General features: G+C 40.7%; 1 protein-coding gene across 5 annotated transcripts in view; it reads left to right on the top strand.

The window, feature by feature from the left end:
- The first annotated feature begins 4,800 nt into the window (after positions 1-4,800).
- MYOCD (myocardin) overlaps positions 4,801-16,421 on the top strand; it is a 400,168-nt gene continuing 388,547 nt past the window's right edge. For 2 of the 5 annotated variants that reach the window (XM_061616454.1, XM_061616447.1), the window contains exon 1: positions 12,971-13,250. The gene's annotated coding sequence lies outside the window, so the exon portion shown is untranslated. Of the gene's footprint in view, positions 4,879-7,471; positions 7,557-12,970; positions 13,251-13,453; positions 13,536-16,421 lie in introns of those variants that run through there. The other 3 variants (XM_061616448.1, XM_061616451.1, XM_061616450.1) reach the window with 3 other exon arrangements.

Raw genomic sequence — 16,421 nt, 5'->3', positions numbered from 1 at the left:
CTCCCATCAGCCCCAGTCAGCTTGGCCACTGGATTGGGCTGATGGGAGTTGTAGTTCAAAAAAGTAACTTTTCCAAGCTCTGTTTCAGCCATTAGCCTCCACTGCCTCAGGGAGACGTGTGTGTGAACATGTCAAAGTGGGTGTGGCCAAAGTGTACAATTGGACATGAAGAGAATTGCTGTTCTGAAGACTGTCTCCCATAAGGCTTTCCCATCAGCCATTCTATACTATTTTAAATAATGTTTATCATTCATTATTTATTATTAAATTGTAACCAACTTCATTTTTAAAAAATGGACAAATTTTGGTGGGTTTTGGGAGAACCCCTTTTTTTTTTGCATCATAGTGGGGAACCCGCAGTAGCAGTCAGTAAAATAAGAATTTTTTAAAAAAAATTAAAAGGAAAAAAAATGGGTTTCTTGGGAGGCCCACAGACACTTTTGTCAGTTACAGATCTGCTGGAACGGTCTTTTTTTTTTTTGTTTAAAAAAAGTAAATAAACTTCTTGTAACAGGACACATGGGGGAGTTTAGCCCCAATAAATCCTTTTGGGGGGTTGGATATAGCCTGGAGGCCTCAGGTCAGCCATTCTTGGTTTACACCTGAGTAGGCAACTCTTTCACAGATTCTCCCAGTAAAATTCGGGTTACCAGCATTTAACATATCAAAGGAATGTTTCTGAATTCTGAATTGTTCGTTAAGCAAACTGTGATACCTCTAGTAAGGACCAGTTAGGCAACTGCAGTTGGAAAGAATCATTGGACAGTGTAGAGAGAATTCCTAATACTGGAAACTTCAGAAGTACACAGGATAGGTTTATTGGAACAGGCTCCACTGGAAACCAAAGCTATATTTTATTTAATTTTAAGGTGCAGACTAAAGCATGGCTTTTTGAGGCTACATCAGTAAAGAGGTCTTTTCATAGACGAGAAAGACAAAAGAATAAATTAATAACACATGAAACATCTCTCTAATAAAGATTAAGACTGTTGCAATGCCCTATGTGTGTTAATAGGTATGGGGGCAGCTTGTTTGTTCCCGAGTCGCGCATCTGAGTATGTATGGGTTGTTTCATTCTAGCTTGTATATGCTGGGTAGGGTTGCCAGGTTCCAGCCTCAGACTGATCCTGTATCTTTAGGAGAAGAGAAAGTCAGCCAAGTGCAGGTATTCTTGCAACACTGTGATGAGAAAAACCACAAGGTGGAATTCTCCCTTCCCCCTGCACAACTTTGAAAGATGCAGAAGACCTCTTGGTTGCCAGGCCCAGCTTCCAAGAGGTCTTCTGTATCTTTAAAAGTTGTGCAGGGGGAAGGGAGAATTCCACCTTGTGGTTTTTCCCATTATAGTGTTGCAAGAACACCTGCACTTGGCTGACTTTCTCTTCTCCTAAAGATATAGGATCAGTCTCAGGCCCTGAGCCTGGCAACCCTAATGCTGGGGATCTGGCAGTGTTAAATATTGCACAGGTGCAGCCTTGCTCTAAAACAGGAGTCTAGTCCTCAAGATTCTATCGTCTCACTTAGACAAGAACTCCTTGCTTCAATTCTTGCACAAGAGTTCCTTTCACTACTGTGTTATACATTTTATATGGGTGCACCTAATGTTCTCTGTGCTTCTCTGGTGGTGTTTGTTCAGGTGTTCAAATCAGAAGCTGCATGTGCTTATGACTCTCATCAGTCATACTGGCATGCTAAAATGTATGAATGTGTGATGAAAAGATATAGTGTCCTTTTGGGGGTTTTGACTACTGTTATTGTAATACATCAAAGTGGAGCAATAGATGGAAACTGCAGCCCTCACTAGCTTCTGGGTACTTGTTCATATGCACTAAAAATACAAGATACTTCAAATTATTTCCCCCTTTCCTATCTGCATCACCACAAAGGATACAACAGAGGCAAAAGAGAGAGACTTCCTGCTGGATATTCCAACTGACCCCTTCTGTACTTCTCTCAGTACATTTGAACATGCTTGGAGAAATTTCTGCCAGTATATATAAAAAAACCCTGGAGCTATACCCCTTCATCTCCTTTCTCTTAGAAGATGAATTATGATTCCATTTTCTTGGGAATAGCAGGCACAGTCCTGATAATTAGTATTATTTTTGCATCCAATCCCATATTTACTATTTGAGAGTCTCTCCTTCTCCCATATGTATTTGCAAAAGAAATTTAGATTTCACAAATAGCACTCCAGGCATCAATCCATTCATACTTTCGGCATTTGATTCTTCCTCCCCACCCCCATCCTGACATTCTCTTCCCTTCTACCCACTCCACCAGCACTCAAACACCACCCGTGAGCTTACACACAACCCTGATAGGTTTCCGCCGGGCCTTGAAGACCTGGCTGTTCAGGCAGGCCTACGGGATCTCTGGGGTAGATTAGCTTTTAATGCTGTTATTAACTGGAAGGGTGGTGTTTAGATTAATTATTGATTGTGGTCCTCATTGTTTTTATATTGTATTTTACTGTGTTATGTACGTCGCCTAGAGTGGCCATTCATTTGGCCAGATAGGCGACTCATAAATAAAATTTTATTATTATTATTAACTGTACCCCTAAATCCAATTTAATTGAATAAAGAAAGTATCTGCACAGATCTTTCAATATTAAAGTTGTAGTAACAGCAACAGAAGTACCCCAATGCCCATGATGCAGGGCTAGGAAAGGGTGCGTGGTGTGTCCAGACATTTCTGGAGGATACATCTCTGACGCTTTCCTTATGGGCCTTCTGTTCTTGGTGTACTTTATTACCGAAGCATAGGAAGCTGCCTTTTACCAAGTAAAACCATTGGTCCATCTAAGTCAGTATTGTTGACACAGGCTGGCAGTGGCTCTTCAGAGGTCTCTCCCAGCCCTACCTGGAGAGTGCATTTGGGAACTTCTGCATGTACAGGAGATGCTCTACCCACTGAGCTATGGTTCTTCCTTAGAACAAAAGGCCCTTCCTTTTCTGCTCTTCCGCAATTTGTACAGTTGCTCTTATCCCAAACACAGAGCTTTCCAGTCACTACTCTATTTACTGTAATTTTAGCTCAGACACAACCAAAGACTCCCACCCTGTCTGGAAACTTCTGTGAAGGGGAAAAAATAAAAAAAATAAAACAAGACTAAACTATTTTAGTCTGCTTTTCCTTTTTTCCTCAGACTTGGGTGTTTTCCCAAGTGGCTAACTTTCTGGAGCTATGGGAAGGGAGAACCTGTCTTCATATACACTACAGACTCAAGCATGGTAGATATGTTAACTTTCAAGTGGGCAAACTTCCCAATGATAAACCAGCTTCGCATTACAACTGATTGTTCAAATTGAGAATGGGAGTGCTTTTCTTTCCTTTTTTTGGAATGAGCTGACAGTATGGCCCGCTGGAAATATGTAATATTTCTATCTTTCTGCCATATTATACAGGGCAGCCTTTAAGCTTGTGGGATCTACAAGCCTTTTAGGTTGAGATCTATCCCAGTCTGCATCTGTGCTGGAATTGCTTAATATGTTTTTTAATAATGTTTTTAACCCTTTTTTAAAGTCTTTTTTTTTAATGTTTTAACGCTGTTTTGTTTTAATGTTATGACCCTCCATGGTACAGAGTGGTAAGCAGCGGTAACGCAGCCGAAGCTCTGCTCATGGCCAGAGTTCGATTCCAACAGAAGGTGGAAGTCGAATCTCCAGTAAAAGGAGTCGAGGTCCACTCAGCCTTCCATCCATCCATGGTCGGTAAAATGAGTACCTGGCATATGCTGGGGGGTAAAGAAAGGCCGGGGAGGGAACTGGCAATCCCACCCCATATATACGGTCTGCCTAATAAACGTCACAAGACATCACCCTAAGAGTCGGAAACGACTTGCACTAGAAGTGCAGGGACACCTTTGCCTTTACCTTTTGTTTTAATGTATTTTAAGATCTGTTTTTATTATGTTTTAAAGTGTTTTTAGTGCTTTGTTTGCCGCCCTGGGCTCCTGCTGGGAGGAAAGGCAGGATACAAATTAAATAATAAATAAATAAATAATAAATCTACTTCACTTGTTATTAGAACCCTGAGATCTACACACCAGAGCCAAGTACAAAATCATGGCTTCAAGCACATGCATACATCCTTGGCATTTAAGGACAAAGTACCTCTGAGCCCATGCTCTGCCCAGGTATTTGTTTTCAGTACCAGAACTGAAGGGCCTTGGTTACTGCTGAACTTTGCATGGGGGAAGGAGATCAGGGATTCATCGGTATAGGATGAAACAGGACCTTACTTTCTAGGCATCTGTAAAGCTGTATTCTGAAACAGGAAGCCACTACTTATCTAAAATTGTTGCCATTCCTGGAACTGAAATTCACCCCCAGAAGAAACAGCTTGCTTGGCTGTCAGAGTGTTTCACACTATATCGTTTTCAGTATAATACAATAGGGAATGGGTTAATTAGAAAAACTTGAGAAGGATTTGGGGGGCAGGGGATTAATTACTTGCACTCTGCTTTTTAAAGATACATTTCCCCAAAGTAGCTTGCAATAGCAAAGGTTTAACAATACAAATATAAACAAATCATAAAGTATTACCAATGCCAATCTGAAGGAAGGACTTCTGCTTCAAAGCGAAGGTTTGACAGTGATGGAAGACACAGGCAAATGTAATATGGGATGAATATAAGCAAATGCAGTTACATGAACTTGGATTGCAATCATATACACAATTACTTGGGAGTAATTCTCACAATGGGATTTACTTCTGAGTAGACATGTTTAACAACACCCTGTTAGGTTTTGTTTTAGTTGAGGATGAGGTCTAGGGATGAACTCAAAGGCTTTGTGGAAAAGGAGGGATTGAAGTGGGATTTGAAGCTAGAGAGGTGGCACTACATAGGTGTTCTAGCACTGGCTGACTAAGGTATGTTAAATGGAATGTATGTTAAAGGGAAGATCCACACTACATCAAAGCAATGGGCAAAACTGTTTATACTTGTATTACTTCTGTGCATTTTAGTCCGTTGTCAGCACTCAGTTGAGAGGAAGTGTAGCCACTTATTATGGCTGTAATTATTGTTTCCTTCATCCTGGGACTGCAGCCAGTCGCTGGTATGCCCTAACCCAGCAAAACTGAGATTCTTGCCTATGAATTCATTTACTGTAATCCTAAAGGTCTTTCCAGATTATCAGTTTACAGTGCAACAAATACATATGGCTCCCTGTTGGGATGATCCAGAATGGTGCCTTTCTACAAGGTAACAAGAGCTACATGGAAGCAGACCTTTTGCCAAACGTTCTCTTTTTGCCCCCAGCCATTGTTGAGAAGAAATGCTGCATTTTGCAAAATTCTGTATCTAATATTACTTTTAAAGGTACAGAAGTCCTACGTAGTCTGTTCCTGGCAAATTGGCAACTCTATTGTTAATAGTTCTCTGAAGGGTCTGTGATCACCTTTTATGGTGTTGAAGCATGTATTTCCCCTGATTTTAGAAAAAGTGCACTGGTCATGAATCCCTTCTTCCCCTACTTTGTTCCAAGTTTTTTTTAAAAAAAAATTTCCATGAGTAATAATCATAATTCAACAATGTAAACAAACCCCAAGCTTTATTTGTGATATTGTGCAATTGCTTTTGAATCAGATGTGTGAGACTCTGCCAGGATAGGCAAAATGGAGCACATTTTGATCATCTGGATAAGCTTTAATATATATGAGGAAGCGGGTGGCACAAGCCTTCACCTGCCCCTCCCTATCATTAGCCAGAGTACCACAAAGATCATTGGCCTTAGCTTTCCTCTGCCCTTTATATGCCACTTTCCAGCTATGAGCGCTCCTTGCCTTGCTCATGTGGAAGCTCTTACTCCTGTCTCGAGTAGGCTCTTGCTCATGAGGAGGCTTCCTTCTGATTCAAAGGGCTACCTGGGGGAACAAGCTACTGCTTCCCTTGACTGCTTTCCCTCTCCTGCCACACCTGTTGAGGGCTTTGAACCTGTATTTGGTGGAATTGGTAAAAGGTTTGAATCCACATAACACACATCGCAACTTCCTTTTTGGAATGTATATCCCTTCAAATGAAGCACTTCAACATTTGACCGAGTATCTCTGAAGGTGATAGAAAATAAGCTGCTTCCATGAAGTCCAGTGGCTTAGTTTGAGAAATATGTGTATAGTCCAGAAATACATGTTTTTATTTGCCAGAAGCATGCACACTTTATTGCTGAGCAAAATCTTGCCTCCTCCCCCCGTTAGAATTTTAAAATTTGGTATAGAACAGAAGACTGGGAGATCTGTTTCCCAAGGGGACAGTACTGAGTACCTAGCAGATATCTTCTGAAACACTGCACACTAGTACACCTTTGACCCAGGCACTGTCCTTATTAAATAGATACAACTGGAATCATTATGAATAAACAGAACGATGACCTTAGGTTCTTATTAAAATAGGTATAATTTCTTCATTTTTCTATTGATTGTCTTTTCTCAGGCATTCTCCCTGGCCCCTCTCCTAGCCCCCTCCATATTTCTTGTATCTCTAGGTCACTGGCACTCATTCAGCTCTTTCACATGGTTCAGAAGCCTCCAGTTAATGATATTGCACTGAACACAACTGTGCAAAACATACAAGACACCTGAGTGCTTAAAGTTTTCTAATGAATGTGTGTATTTTTCCAAGCAAGCCAAATGATGGTTTTTCTGCTGCACTGAAACTCACTTAAAACGAAAATCTAAAACACTAAAAAAAACCCTGGTAAAAACTTTGTTGAGCTTTTCTTTTTTTTGTTTAATGAAACAGAAACAATAAAGATAAAGCCGAGTATGCGAGTCACTCGTCTCCTGCTACCAAAGGAGATGGGGGCTGCAGCTTGTTCCTTTTTGCCCAGCAGAAGGAAAGACTGTTTTCCTAGCAAGATATTTGAAGATTAAAAGGCAAAGAAATCAGCATTTGGAATACTCCACTGATGCTTCAAACACCCTTGTTAATAGATATGTCTCGCTTTGTTACCTCATTTTAATTAATCATAAAACAACAACAGCTGCCAAATATGGGGTCTGGCCCCAAGCCTGCAAGTGACTTGAAGCCCTTAAAATATACTATTTATGGTACTTGAGGTTTAAAACTTAAATTTCTTGTATAAACCTTGGCTTTCCTAAGAATTATACCATGTGTGTATAAGCAGATTTATCTTGACTTCCAGAGGTGCTCCAGCCCTCCTACAAGCAAAATTCACATTTGTATATGTTTTGAAGAAGCAATGAGGTGGCTATGTTGCTTTTTCATACAAATGGCCCTTTGCTGTCACATTGAGAGAAACAGGTTTCTTAAAAATGTATATAAGGCAGGACTTGCTTCTGACTACATATGCCCGCATAGCTATCTTGGCCTTTTCTGACACATTTGCTATTTATAGAAACTGGCATGGCAAAAGGCCATAGGAAAAAGAGATTTCTTGTAAGTGCAGCGCTGGGTACAAGAAGATACCATGTCCTCCACTGTAAGGTCCAAGGGATGAGTCTGGAATTGGACCTTTTGCAGGCCACATGGCACAGCTGGCACTGGATATACCCATGAGGACCATAGTCCAGAAAGTCTGGAGAATGAAGTAAGGTCTGGGATATTATTTTCTCAGTACAAATTAGTTAAACAGAAACCTATGTTCACCATAACTAAAATGTCCTCTATTCTTGATATATCTGCATGGGACCTTCCTGCTTTGCTCATACTTAAACAGAAGCACAAGGAATGCTGTCTCTTGGAGCAGAAATGACAATGTAAGGGAGAACCTTGCACTGTTGCTGTTCCTATATAGACTCTGCACCCCACATCTGCAGAGCCTGAAAAGAGTGTCAGCACTGGGGTTCAAAAAATACATCCAGATGCTGGGAAATATTTATTTGAACCATTTTTTTTACCTTGCTGTTTAGCTGAAGAGACTCTCACAGCAGCTTACAAAGATCAGTAGTAAGACAGTTCCTGCCCTCAGCTCCCTGCATGGTCCGTGTATAAGGGCTCATAGGAACAAGAGTTGGTTAGAGAAAAGGCTGAAGCACGTGAAAAGGACAATAGACTGACACAGTGAGGGAAGGTGGAGAAAGAACAGGGAGCTGGGATCTGCCTCCCATCTTACCTTCCATCATTCTTTTCAAAATCTTTAATACAAATAAGTTATTGCAAAGTTTATCTGGAAAGATAGCAAACTTGACTAAATTTATATGTATGTACAATCCTCCATTTAAAAAAATATGCTGAGACCTTATTCAGATACAGTAACTGTTTAGCTACTATGATTTTCAGTCAATTTTTAACTAGATTGCCATGGGCTGAGATAGTTGTGTGAAAGCTGTGCCCTTTGCCTGACATGTTCTGAGTCTCTGTTGACTTTCCCAGACCACTGCAAATCACTTGGCTCAGATCATAGCAGGTGACTTTTGAAATCAGCTCAGTTTATGGCAGCACAATTGAATCAGTACAGGCTGATAAAAAAAAAACACAGGTGTTACAAGCATAGCCATGTGACTTCTGAGCATCAGACCTTTGCAAATTTAAAATAATATGCAATATCTACAGGGGTTGGCTGTCAGCAGTTTTTGGAAGATTTCTTTCTTATGCATAAATTGTACTTTGTTTCAGCTCAAAACAGTTGTCTTTTTCTCTAGCCTTACCCTATTACCTGCATCCCTTTTACCCTCGGAGACTATCCTGCTGCTGGGAAAGTAATTGGTGGTTATATGCAACAAGTCAACCCTTCTCCAGCAGCTGGTTTCCTTACATGACAAGCTGGCATGCTGTTCAATGAGTGCTTATCTGTCGCTCATTGGAGGAGTCATTTGCCAAGCTATCCAATTGCAACCCTTCTTTTCTCCCCTCCCTCTCAGAAGTGGTGCTGCTCTTGTTCTGTGCATAGAGGGGTTATATGCATACATAGCCCCTGGGATTAGAGTGCTCCAATAGGTACACAGACATCACTTTGCTCTGTTTCAGCCGCTTTCGTATCTGTACATTTTGAGTGCTCTTTTCCTCAAAATCTTTTGGGACCAATGCAGCAAACACCATTTATTAAAAAGGCGCATAAAAGGGTTGTCTGGTTAGTGCAGGCTGTTAGATCAAAGAAAGCTCAATGAATTTCAAGATTCTGGAATTGGCTGTGCAGTTGGCACTTTCTTTAATAAGAGTTAGTAATGTGTATTACCCCAGAACAAACATTCTTCTTAACTGGCTGAAGTCTTGAGTGAACAAGAAGTGCAGAGGAGGAGAACACAGCTGTAACTGTAAGTTAGCCCAGTAGACATCAACTTTACAAGGGCTACCTCTATAAAGGCTGAGGATCCAGTCAGAACCCTCCATAGCAATAGGCAATTAGGTATTTTACAAAAAGTAGACTCAGATTGTCTCACACAGCATTATCTTGGAGAGCATTCAGACAACTGCTAGCTCTTTTGCTTGAAAACAATGTACATTTCTTCTGCTTGATTGGCACCAGCATGTATGTGGTACCTTAGATAATTTGTTTTGTTCTTTAAGCTTAAACTAAAAACACAGCTGCTCTTGAACGGTAGAACACCAAATTCTTCATTCTTATTATACTGTGCAGCTTCTTATTGTTGGTTGCCTAGCTACCCAAGGCTCCAGATAAATTGACCCTTTGCCTGCTCTTAACTATTAACTGTCCTCCAAACATCAAGATGACCATTGCTTTGGCCTGTGCCTCTGAGCATTTTGTTGTTCCTTTGCAACAGAGCTAACTCGGAATGTTCAAGGATGCAACAAAAGCTAGCAGAACTGGAAAAGAATCCTTTATAGATGTTTTCCAAAATTATAGATGCCCCCACTGATCAAATAATTTCCCCCCTAAATTTATTATGGAAGTCATCCATCACTACCATTTCCCAGCTTTGCATAGCTTGGCTCATTGCTGAGAGAGCGGGTGCATTTGAGTTATGCATCTTTAGACCTTTAATTAACAGCTGACAGAGAAGGGGCCGTTTTTCATTTGTCTTATTTTTGTTCTGAATAGTGAGGTTCCAGAGTTGCTCCCTCCTTGAAAAAACATAATTCTAGAAATTCAGCAGGTTCTGCCTTTTGTCATATGCAAAGAGAGCAGGGGAGGCTCCCGCAGTATCTTCCACAAACTTGGTCAGGAATTCCAGACAGATGTTTGCTCCAATTTTTAAGTAGTGCTCCAAACTCTGAGCTGCATTTGCATGTGTTTCTGTTCCCTTTGTGCTCCAAACTTATGTATGCCACTAGTTTTGTTTGCTTTCATGGCAGTTCTCCTAATTTACACATTTGTAATTAAACCTGTTGGCTGGAGGTTTTCACAGCACTACCTTTAGTGTGTGTGCAACACAAAGGGGATCCCTTAAGTTCTTTGTGGGCTTTACTTGTTGCCATGATGTTTCTCAAATGCCAGATGAACAAATTCAGTTCCTGGTCCCTCATTATGAGCACATCTTTAGATAGGCAAAATGAAAACAAACTATATCTAGCTCATTGGGCTGAATCTTATCTATTAAATCACACCAGATCCTTTGCCCTGTAACTCAGGATAAAGTGATATGGCCAGTTCTTGACCATCCATTTTTCATTTCCCCAACTAAATGAGTTAGGTTACCATTTACAGGTGGGCACAGATAAAATGACAATCTAGCATGAAACCAAGTTAAATTTGAAACCATAGCCTTTGGGAATGTGGCAAAATCCTGCAGTCACTTGGCCATCAAGGGCACTTCTAGACTGTCGCGGGGGGATTAAATCACACATTCACAAATTCAGGTTGCCCAGTTACAGTTGATTTGGAGGTCTTGCACAACAAACCTGCTCCCCCAAAATATCAATGTTTTTGTGATTAGAAAAGTCATGGGAAAATGTAATGGAAAGTGTGGGATAACACTGGTTTGATGCAACGTTGGGCTTATCCAAACAGAGCGGGATAATCCATGGTTTCCATATTCGGTTTGTCATCTGATAGTCCTCACTTTGCCTTTTAGTTCGCTCTTTCCCAATTAAAAAAAACGCTTTTATGCACCCGCACACGCAGCGGTAAGACCCCTACATTCTTTTTGCTTTTTCCAAGCTCCGCCTCTAAAACCTCCCCCTATCAACCAATTGGTCAGCAAAAAAATTACATATGCTCCTCTCCCCCTTTGCAACGAAGCACAATATGGCTGTAAAGGAGTTCTCGCCTCTGAAGGAAAGGCTGCTGTTTCACACCTGCCTTGTTTGTATTTGCGATATTACGCTTAAACGAATGTATGCTTTTCTGTCTTTACTGATATTTAAGGAGATACACATGCTGGCAATTGCACTTATTTCTCCAAAAAAGCAAGAAACGTGTCACCCCCCCTCCTTCTCCCTTTCCTTCCCACAAATTGAGAAAGCTTTCCTGAGTAGCCTTGAAACCGACCAGCAGCCCTTTTCTTGTTTGTATTTGCGATATTACACTTAAATGAATGTATGCTTTTCTGCCTTTATTGATATTTAAGGAGATACACACGCTGGCAATTGCACTTATTACTCCAAAAAAGCAAGAAACATGTCACCCCCCCTCCTTCTCCCTTTCCTTCCCATGGAGAATGAAATTGACAAAGCTTTCCCAGCAGTCGTGAAACTGACCAGCAGCCCTTTTCTTGTTTGTATTTGCATATTACACTTAAACAAATGTATGCTTTTCTGATTTGAAGCAAAAACCCCAGCCAGTAGAATGAAATTGACAAAGCTTTCTGGAGGAAGGCTGAAACCGACCATCCCCCCTTTCTCGCTTGCTGTGCATTGCAGATCTCACCCAGAGCGGCCGCCCAGTTTGCAGGCTGGCAAAAAATAAAATGCATCTGCGCAGTAGTTGCAGACACCCCCCAACACCCCACCATTGTGATGATTGGTTCAATTTTCCCGGGCTTATGCGCAAAAGCACATGCGCAAAAGTGCAGATACGTGATTGGCTGGAATGAGGAGAAGGGGCAAGGGGAAACGCCCAAGAACCGCCCATCAGCTGTAAAGTCTGCGGTATTGCATCCTAACTCCTGAAGGCACAGCGGATGATTCCCGATTTTAAACAGCAAATCGCATTTTTGCCGGTACTGCAAGGAGCGGATTTAACCCGCGAAAATGCGTAACAGCGCAAGACGTCATTTGGACAACCGAAAAACAGTGAACACACATAGCGGGCGTGTCACACATTTTGCAGTCATCTGGATGAGCCTGTTGTCTAACCTTCCTGCAAACAAAGAATGAATGCCCAATAAACAGGAAACAAAGTAAGTCATCGGCTTGGCCATAATAGGATGCACATGCAAACATGTGGAATAGGCATGGCTCTGACCTTAAGACTGCCTTCAGATAAAAGGTTTGCCTGGCTGCAGAGCAGTGAACATTTTGCTCCACAGTGATTACAGTGACACCGCCCAGTTTCTTCAGGAATCCTCAGGGCGGCCATGCATTTTAGGAGGCAATGCTGTGCTTCCTACTTCAGGGTGGATGACCTTGTAGGTTCCTGGGCCCATTGTCTCTTACCCTTTGCTTTTCTGGTCTCATAACTTGGTACTAGTCTAAAAGAGTCAATTTCCATCCTCAAGTTATTTAGCTGTTCCACAAATGTGTTACCTCCTTGTCTGCTCGTCTCCTTTCTTTTTATCAAGCTCCAGTCTACATTATGTTTATTTACTCATATACTGCCTCCTGCCACCTCCTGCAATATGCTGCCCTTGGCAGCTGTTTACTACACATGCGGTATGATCCTAGGCATTTTTATCCCAAAAGAAGTCCTGCCTAGTTCTGTAGGGCTGTCACCCAGGTAAATGGGCTTAGGCCTGCAGCCTTGAGTGTCTGAGTTGGCTGCTCTGTGGCTCAAAGCATCCTACATGATTTGCCAACATCAGGCAGAGAGTTAAAGTATTCCAGAGAGGCCCAGAACACTTTTGCTGTGGCTTTTGCTGTTATCTGAGCCCTGGGAAAGGAGACTCCTCCTCTTTCTCTTCCTTAACCCTTCCAGAGCAAAGGGAGCTGCAGTTTGATGATCCGTCCCCCCTGAGTGCTGCTGTAGACTTTCTGCCCATGCAGGGCAGGAAAAAACCTTCCCAGCCCTCTTTCCTGTTGAGGAGCAGCCTTTTCCCCAGTGTATGAAGGAGTGGGAAGATGCTCATTAGACTCTGCAGCCTTGTTGCATGTGAGCTGCTCACTGTATGCAATAAACAGACTGAGCCTTCCTATTCAAGTCCCTGGAACACTCCCCATCACCTGGTGACATAGCCAAGGGAGGGAAAAGCAGCTCAGCTAGCCCCACTGCCATCTCCTGCCACAGGTAAGAAGTACATGCAAAGAAGACAGCCTGGTATTCATTTTCTATCTGATTTGGGTTGGAAGAAGTTAAGTTGTTTTTGGAAAAAGCAGCTCCCAGAATTTGTCCGATTCCATCTTCACCAGCTCCGTTCACTCTGTTTTAAACTAGTTCTTCCTGTGCTTCAAATTTAAAAGTAAGCATCATGGTTCTTTATTAAATGTTGGGGTGTACTCCTTGGAGAAACCAAGAAGTCACAGTTTCAAGATATCTGCTGAAAAACTGTAGTTCAGCTGAAAGTCCTCTCAGGTAATTTATGCTTCCTACTAGTTTGTTTCTCTGTCCCACGCATTGTTTTCTCTCCCACATTGTAATGTAATGATAGACTCACATGCCAAAATCCTTTAGCTCTGCATCAGTGAGAGTAGGAAATTTATATCAGGGGTACTGGTTGCTTCCTTCCCCAAGAGTCTCATGAGCTGATCTTCCAAGTACATTGAACTTGTCTGTACAAATACATGTTATATATATGTTCACTTTTGGACCACCGATTAGCTACATATGCAGACGTTATATGAACATGGGCTATATATATGCAGTGTACAAACAGGAATTGTGTACTCACATTCATAGACTATATGTATGTAGATACATATATATTAGCATACAAGATTGTACGTGTATGTAAGCATGCATAGTGAGTATTGCATTTGGGTTATTTGATAAATATATGAAGAGCACACACATGTGGAACATAGAATGCAAACATACAGTTGTTCATGACAGTATATGCACATACATGCATGGGTATGCACAGTTTATGAATTACATCTGTATGCACACAGTGTAGGTACATGCATACATGAATTACTAAAATCTATGTACAGAGTATGCTGACACATTTTAAGGGCATTGAACATAGAATATGGTGTATTTTTGTGAACTTTATATTAAAATACACATCTCAAACATTCCAGTGAGGCCTAAGGATGCTTTTATCAGTGGATTTTGAATTTTTTCACAGCTGTAAATGGTATTAAAATACTAAATAGAACTAGAGTTATTTAGAAATAGAGTTATTTCTCTGTAGAAAGTACAACAGAGAGTGCTTTCAGATGGAGCTTAATATTGCAAATGGCTTGTTCAGATAATGCAAACAAGTTATTGTCAACAGTTTTCTTTAACTTGTCAGATTTGCCCCTTGTCAGAAAGGGTAAATCTGGATTAAAGAGAGGGCATTTTGATGTAAACAACGTTGGATGGATGCTGTGAAAAACTTGTGTGCATGTTCCACCCACCTGGAAGCACCCTAAGTCAATTTTTATTGAGTGTACATTCTTTTTTTTTAGCATAGTTTTTTTTAAAAAACAACAACACCCCAAATCACACCATTTCAGAATACTAGGATAAATAGTCTCTGCAAAGGGAAATCTGGGACATTGGTGGGGACCAACTGAAATGTATGACGAAAATAGGGATCAAACATGGTCAAATTTGTGCTGTCGAGATGAACCTCATATCACCTTGCTGTACTGCATCAGCCTTTCAGACATGACGATCTCCCATACTCAGTCTAGCCACCTTTTGGTTGTGAGATCCTCAGCTATTTTCCACTGAGCTGCTATTTCTAATCCAGCAGATGCTAATAACATAATTCACTAATAGGCAAAAAGAACCCTTGTAGTTTAAGGATATTCCTATAGCCAACGGATCTTTCTATCAAACTTTAAAAAAGCAGGGAAATTGGGCAGCTATATTGAATGCACCAAGGGAGTAGGAGACCTGACCTCCTTTCTGAGATATTGGACTTCCCTACAAATTTGTAAAAATGCAAACACAATTTGGGTTGGTCTTTCACAGTCCAATGCACTTCCTGTGTAGCTTGGAAAAATCTGGTAACATGTGCCTGTGAGCATATGATGAATGGTGGCAACACCTGCCATTTCCAAAGATGAAGAATTACATTTTTGTTTGTTGGTGTTCTTACTTTGCTTCTTTCCTGTGTTACTAATGTTTCTACAGAGAATCTAACCTAGAAAATTATATTTCTCTCATTCATCCTAGAAATCTGTGTCAAATTTATTTTTATTAATTTCAAAGCCTTTTTATTCGTCAATATATAATGGTGAAGACAGCCTTTTGTGTTTCAAACTGGAGGTTATGTTCTATTTCTATTTTGGGTGCATTAACAGTTTTCTCTGAAATTGCAGTTTGATGTAAAATCAGACAGATTACAATGTGTTGCTACTTAAGCAATGAATCTAGCTGTTGGAAAAAACAAACTTGGCTTGCCCAAGATACATGTTTTCAGCCTGCTATTTTTAAACCACTTCACGTAAGGAAAGGTGGACATGGTCAATTAAAAACATAGATCACAACTAGAATTTTGCTAGAATATATTTCACCTCCCACAGTTTTATCTTGCGCAAACTGAGACACTCCTCATGTCCACTGGAGACTATTCTGTAGAATAGTCAGTGCCAATATTCCACAATTCTTTCTGGAGGGTTTTTTTTAGTGTAAACTATGCAAAGTGTTGCTGTATTTCACATATTCACAGAAACAGAAGCAAAAGAAAATGATTTACTATAGAAAACTTCACTAAAATTGCAAAGTAAAACAAACATATTTAAAGTTACTATCTAAACTATATCAACTAATATTGTTGCTTCTTCCCTGCTAAAACAAGACCTTGTTTTAGCACATGTTTTCTTTCTGTTATCTGGACTGATTGCAGGTGTTGCCACCACTCACCATATGCTCAAAGGCACATATTACCAAATTCTTCCAAGCTACACAGGAAGTAGATTGGACTATGAAAGACCAACCCAAATTGTATTCGCATTTTTATGAGTTGGTAAGGCAGTACAATATCTCAGAGAGGAGGTCAGGTCTGCTGCTCCCCTGGTGCATTCACTGTAGCTGCCCAATTTCCCTGCTTTTAAAAGTTTGATAGAAATATCTGTTGGCTATAGGTATGTTCTTAAACTGCAAGATTTTTTCCCTATGAGTGAATTTCTCTGCTTTTTAATATGTGAGGTAAGAAATGAAAACTTAGAGCGTTGTTAAGCAAGTGTTTCTGAGTTCAGGACTATAAGTTTTGTAAGGTTTTGTTTTGAAATAAGCTTATGGGAAGCATCAGAATGGCATGGGGGTATTTTCAATTTAACACTACGAAATGTGAAAAATCCATGC

The sequence above is a fragment of the Rhineura floridana genome, chromosome 3 (assembly GCF_030035675.1).
Source record: "Rhineura floridana isolate rRhiFlo1 chromosome 3, rRhiFlo1.hap2, whole genome shotgun sequence".
In the NCBI taxonomy this organism is placed as follows: Eukaryota; Metazoa; Chordata; class Lepidosauria; order Squamata; family Rhineuridae; genus Rhineura; species Rhineura floridana.
This window is presented reverse-complemented; position numbering and strand designations above follow the sequence as displayed.